At 44.4% G+C, this 6,000-nt stretch overlaps 1 protein-coding gene across 2 annotated transcripts in view; it reads right to left on the bottom strand.

Annotated features, from left to right (window-relative positions):
• fam126a (family with sequence similarity 126 member A) overlaps nucleotides 1-6,000 on the bottom strand; it is a 30,958-nt gene that overhangs the window by 21,389 nt on the left and 3,569 nt on the right. Inside the window, exon 1 of one of the 2 annotated variants that reach the window (XM_031586514.2) lies at nucleotides 5,574-5,624. The exons of the other annotated variant lie outside the window; for it this stretch is intronic. The gene's annotated coding sequence lies outside the window, so the exon portion shown is untranslated. Of the gene's footprint in view, nucleotides 1-5,573; nucleotides 5,625-6,000 lie in introns of those variants that run through there. 2 annotated transcript variants of the gene reach the window in all.

The raw sequence follows: 6,000 nt of genomic DNA, 5'->3' as shown, positions 1-6,000 counted from the left end.
TACCTCCGATCATCTGAACCTCTAACTCAAAACTGACAGACAAGACAAGGCAGAGAGAGAGAGAGAGAGAAACACAGACAGGCGAGCTGACCAAAGGACAGAAGGACAGAATGACCCTGAGGAAGGGAGGAGAGCGCAAATCGTCCTTATTTTTAGCGTGCAGCAATGTAGCATTCTGCCAGTGAGTCATACCTTCAGAAAGATCCAGCCATGGAGAAAAAAAAAAAAGAAAGTGGGCGGTTCTTACTCTCGGAAAATAGAAAAAAATAAACATTTACCTCACCAACCCCCCTGCAGCCACAAACACACACACACACACACACACACGTCTCTATAGCCGTCTCTCTAACTGAAAACCCCCACGACCACAAGCCATCACAGCCTATTGCACCCAGTGAAAGGCAGTCATTACAAGGGTTCGCGGAGAGAGATCGAGATACATAGGTAGAGCTAGATAGAGCTAGAGCTAGATAGGGGTAAAGAGATAGAAAAATAGATAGAGGGGGAGGGAGAGAGAGAGAGAAAGAGAAAAAATAGAGATGGGAGGGCAGAGAGGACACATTGAAACCGAGCATAAAAAACCACATTCAAAAAAAGATAAGAGAAATGGACAAAAATGACAGAACGTAAATGACAGGCACACAGGAGACCAAGACGAGATGAGACTAGGGTAGAGAGATGGAATCTGTGCCAGTGAGTGTGTTTGAAACGGAGCCAGGAAGAGCTCCAGGGGTCTCTCAGGACACCATCTGAGCTCTGGGCAGCACAATTATACCACCTCTTCAGGCCAAATGAGCTGCCACACTGGGACTAGGGCGTGTAAGCCTGATTAGGTCATGGATCCACGCTCACTCACTCTCTCTCTCACACACACACACACACACACACACACACACAAACATGGACACAAATGCACACACACACACACACACGAAAGCACACTAACACACACACAGCTTAGTGTCACTGCTTCAAGAGCTGGGGAGATCCATCTGATCAATATCCCACTACCCAGGCAAACCTCCCCCTCAGCCACAGACAACCGCCATCAAACAACACAAGTGCACGCACAAAGCCCATTACTGTTACATAATAAAGCTGTTTACCAGGGAAGCCATGAGCCAACACAGACACAGACACACTCACACACAGACACAATCAGTGACCACTAGGTTGGATTGTTTTCACCGGGACAGCATCTGATAACAGAAACCCTACATGTGAGAGTGCACGGCTTGTAATTAATGTGTCTTGTTCACATCCAAACATCTCTATATTGATTTTGCTCCCACTTAGATCCTTCAAGGAGGGGTGTGTGTGTGTGTATTTGTGAGTGAGAGAGAGAGAGAGAGAGAGAAAGAGATCTCCCTTCAGCGTAGGCTACTTGTAAGCTAAAATGCCTTATAGCCTAATATCCTAGTATAATAACAATGTCCTAATATCCATTCACAAGAATGTTGAGGTGTTTGTGCTGCTTTTGTTTGGCCAAAGGATGTTTTGAATGCTGCAGGAAGGCTTAGCTGATGTGTGACCGAGGGCATTTACGGTTAAATGATCAAACGTGTGGAGGCACTGTAGGCAAAAAGCAATTGAGGACTCCCCTGCCATGCGTTCTGATTGGGCACTGGGGCTTTCGAGACAGGGGGGGGGGTGAGCACCTGACAGAGATGAAAGGCACTAATGAGCAGACGAGAAGTGGTGGTGTGTGTGTGTGTGTGTGTGTGTGTGTGTGTGTGTGTGTGTGTGTGTGTGTGTGTGTGTGTGTGTTTTAAGGGAGGATGTAACAGGCAAACCCTTCCTTAAGTACTGCCGGATGACCTTCTCTAATGGTGACCCCCTACCCTGCAGGTTAACGCTGTGAGCACATAAGCTCATAAACATACACACTGAGCTCTGGGGTGGAGGGAAACATGCTACCTCACCTTTAACACACAAACACAAACACACACACACACAAACACAAACATAGGGCTTTGCCTAACTAATAAAACCTGTTCATTTTGCTCAAGCAATGCACAAGCAATGGCCCACAGATAGCTGGATGTTCCTGAATGACTGTCCAGAGTAGGGATGGGCATTCGATTAAATTGTCTTAATCGATCGTCGGGAGAATTAACGATCGATTTTCGATTAATCATTAATATTTTTATATTAAAATTCACTATTTATAGGCTATATTAAAATGCAGTGAAAATAGAAAAAACACAGCGTGTTTCCTCATTGAGATATTTATTACAAGATGAACAACTCTTGTGGCAGTTAAACTTACAAGATGGACAACTCTTGTGGCAGTTAAACGTTATCCGTTCAATGGTTACACTTGAAAATATGCGCTGCTGTACTCTTAAGCAGCGGAGCCGACAGCTAAGCCGGTGCTCATAAACACAACTGACCTTCGTTTTTTTTTCTCTCAAACTAATTAATCTCACATTTTGAAATTCATTCATCTAGATTCATCGTGATTAAAAGTTTGTTTTCTTCTAAAGACTAAATCTTATAAATTAACGAGTAATCACTTCATTCATTATTTTAGACACTGTTGTTTAATTGTATTTTGTTCGTGCTCTCTCGCCATCAGCCAAGGAATGTATGCGAGACACAATGGTGCCCCTCGACGGTAAATCGTAAGAATTGTCCCCTGAAGCAATTCGAATCACCTCAGTCAGCCCACCGTCTTCAACTATGTTGATGGGCCGACAGTCACCCGCAACCTAAACTGCTACAGCGTTGGTAACCTTTTCACGGACTGGTCTAGTTAATTTCCTAGAGAAGTCGTGGAGTGTGGGTTGGCGACCATCTAACCTGGGACTGCTTTCTGTCGGGTGCTTTGCATTAAGGTGATAACTTAAACACGAGCTGCTTCTGTGATAGCTACATTCAGCTTGACAAATGCTACATACAACTTTAGTTTTGTCGATTGTTCTGTCATTTTGCCTCTTAAACAGAAACTTTCCGCCCAACAATCCCTCAGCTCTCTCCATCTTCAACTACCGTCTCGGTCTCTTCTATCTAACTGACTGCAGACAAGGGGCGGTTTCGTGCCACGGGTCAACGCGCACCGGAAGTAAACAAAGTTGCGTTAACTGCGTTCAAATATTTGATTGCATTAATCTCCGCCACAATAATCTCATAGAATAACGCGTTAACTTTGACAGCCCTAAAATAAATAAATTACACGCACACTACGCAACAGAACATGCATTCGTTTTAATCGATGAAAAAATAATTTCATCGAGGAAATTCTTAATGATCAATTAATCGATCGTCGATTAATTATGCCCATCCCTAGTCCAGAGACACGAATGCATTCTGCTTCCAGATAATAACCAGCGCTGCCATGAACCATAAAACAGCAGTTATAACATAAAGTGTGATTGTTGAGTGTAAAAAAAATAGATGAACTGTAGCTTTTATTTTGAAATTGAAAAAGCTGAGTCTGAGTCACAAAGGGAAAAGGGAGCTCTCGGAGAGAGGGAAAGTTCTGTGTGAGAGGCAGATGCATAGCCTACTGTGAAAGTCCAAATGGTCGCTGGAGTAGGGTTGTGAAGTAAGCAGGAAGAGTTTTAACTTACTAGCTGTCTACGAGGCGGCTAGTTGAATCTTTGTGTTCGCATTCCTAATTCTGTAAAACGTTTAGCTAATTACTGTAGTTATATTGCTGGGTAATGTATGTTTTTGGAATGTGCCGTTAGCGTGTGACTGAAATTTGCCATCTTAGATGTAGTTTTGGGTGTAGTAAAGAATTCAGCATGCACCTTTGTATAACAAGCTTATTTGATGAGTATAACGTGAAGTTTGAATCATTAAAGTTGGGTAAACGGTGAAGCAAATAATCCCCAGATAATTCGAAAGTGTGGTTAAAAAAATCTGATGTCACACTTGGGTTTGGGTTGTGACTTGGTGACCATGGGAAATTGTGGGTGCCAAGGCCAGACCAGTTGACAGCCACTGCTTTACCGAATCAATGGGATCAGATGGCCAACATAAGCCAACCTCTCAGGGGAGTGGACCCCATCTCCTTTCTTCTTAAACACCTCAGAACTATTAGAAACGGGAGCAGCAGACAACTGAAGCAGGAGCCGTTTTTACACACACACACACACACACACACACACATAAAACACAAGCCCCGACACGGCAGAGTTTAAGCTGCAAGCAACCTCTGCATGAGTGAATAATGCCAAACACAACAGATCGAGCCATCCAGAGACATTTGTTTGGGTTACTCAGTATAGAAATACTTTTTCTTTCCATGAGATCACTTGTGTTTTCTTTTCCATTTCACCAGAGGGCATTGCCACTGATCTTTGGAACTAGCACCATACAACTCTCATTAAATCTAAAGCCAAGAGCTTGCCAAAGTGACCTCAGACAAAAACAAGAGGGCACCGAGAACTATTATCTTTGTCCAGAGAGATAAAAGCGGGTACAGGAACTAAAAGAGCACAGACTGGTAGGTTAAGCCTGCTGGCGTGAGGGCTAATGATAACACGAATCTACACGATAGCAAAAACATGCATGTAAAGTCACACACGCACACACACTTTAGTAATGTGAAGCAGAACCACACGGGCTTCCTCTTCCCTGTTTCAGGGCATGATGTGGTCACACACACACACAGACACACACACGGCACAGGTTCCCTTCTCTGTTTGGGATGCTGCAGGGCTCAGCTGGGTCCGCATTCGAACAAACACGTCAGAGTCTGACAGCACTTCTGCCAAACCAGCCAGACCTGCAGTCACACACACGCACACACACACACACACACAAACATTCCGATCCCCAGCCCCACAACCACCACTTCACTGGATAGATTCTTTTTTTTTTTTTTAATGCACCAGTCCTGGGTTACGGAGCCGCACCAACAACAGGTGTCAGCCACACACACCCTCTGTCCACACTGTGCCAGCCCCAAATCTCTGGAGAACGCAAAGCTACTTTTCTGGATTTCCTCCCCCCATTCTTCCCTCCCTCTGTTATGAGGGGAAAAAAACAAAACTTCTAATCCATGGCTGGAATGACGGCTCACGTTCAGTGGGGCTGACACCAGTTGGTACACTAAGCTCGGTGGAAACACAGATTTTTTGGCCAGCTGACTGTTTCACAAGATTACATTCGCCCCCATGGTTCAATCAACACATCAACCATAATAAAATAAAAATAATATTTAAAGAGGGGTTGTTTCTAAACCCAGCGCTGTTGTGGCTTGAGGCTTATAAGACCCACGATTCAATCATCACTAACAAAAAACTGAATATCATCATAAAAGAAAAACACAAAGACAACAACACAAACAACAAAAACTATAATTAAAATTACAATAATAAAAGAGAGCTATTAGTGAAAGAGAGACTGTTCTAGCTTGAGGTTAATGACACACAAGAGCCACATCCAGACAGCCCTGGCCCAAGACTATGACTCACTTCATCCCCACTCTCAGGGAGGAGTCTTCACAAGCAACTGTCTGAACTTAAACTTAAACTTAACCTGAAGCACACTGCTCTCTACAGCGAGAGCACAATGACTTGTTCATTAGGTTTGACTTTTTGTGATGTTAAGAATGTACTTACTGTACGAGGGGTCTGGTTGTTGCGGTTGATCAGAAAATGCGCATGCACACAAGGAGCGAGGAAGAATGAGAGAACCAGGATGGTCACACAGCCCGCTGAGAAAGCCGCCCCAGACAACTGACAACGTTTCCACATTTCCTGTCTTTCACGCCCGTGGTCCCGCCCACCAAAGAACTGGCCTCACCGCTCTGGCATGCACTCGGCTTCTCTTTTCGGTCTCTCTCTCTCTCTCTCTCTCTCTCTCTCTCTCTCTCTCTCTCTCTCTCTCTCTCTCTCTCTCTCTCTCTCTCTCTCTCTCTCTCTCTCTCTCTCTCTCTCTCTCTCTCTCTCTCTCTCTCTCTCTCTCTCTCTCTCTCTCTCTCTCTCTCTGATGACAAATGACAGACGATCGAGGATGTAAGGGAATGCACTGAGTAGGAGCCTGAAA

The sequence above is a fragment of the Clupea harengus genome, chromosome 19 (genome assembly GCF_900700415.2).
Source record: "Clupea harengus chromosome 19, Ch_v2.0.2, whole genome shotgun sequence".
Taxonomy (NCBI): Eukaryota; Metazoa; Chordata; class Actinopteri; order Clupeiformes; family Clupeidae; genus Clupea; species Clupea harengus.
This window is presented reverse-complemented; position numbering and strand designations above follow the sequence as displayed.